Genomic DNA, 499 nt, shown 5'->3' with positions numbered 1-499 from the left:
TTCAGGGCCATGTCTCTTCAAGGCTGGGACCTGATTCCCGGGGACGCCTCTCCTCCCCGCACACCTCCCGGCCTCGGAGCAGATTTCATATTAGGAAGCCAAACGCAGGGAGAAAGCTCAGAAAACAAAGTGAATCGCCTATTAAGTGGAAAGTGTTTCCATCTGTCCTGAGTGCGGGGAATGCGGAGGTGGGTGGGCCATATGGGCGGGTGAATTCCCTGCAGGAGAAGGCAGGTCTCTGGGCGGGGGAAGACCGAAAGGAGAGAGGGATGGAGAGGGAGGCTTGGGAGCTGGGACCCTGTGCTTCTGCCGATGCTGAGGACTTGTGTCCAGCCTGGAAACCTGGGGATGGCTGATCCCTCTCACCTGCTGTGCGGTTCTCAAGATCTGTGCCCGTGAGTGTGTGTGTGTGTGTGTGCGTGTGCATGTGTGTGAGTGTGCCCGTGTCCGCCTCTCCCATCTCCTGTAACACCTGCCAGCTCTGAACCTCCTCCTCCCA

This window comes from Eptesicus fuscus, chromosome 16 (genome assembly GCF_027574615.1).
Source record: "Eptesicus fuscus isolate TK198812 chromosome 16, DD_ASM_mEF_20220401, whole genome shotgun sequence".
Lineage (NCBI taxonomy): Eukaryota > Metazoa > Chordata > Mammalia > Chiroptera > Vespertilionidae > Eptesicus > Eptesicus fuscus.
This window is presented reverse-complemented; position numbering follows the sequence as displayed.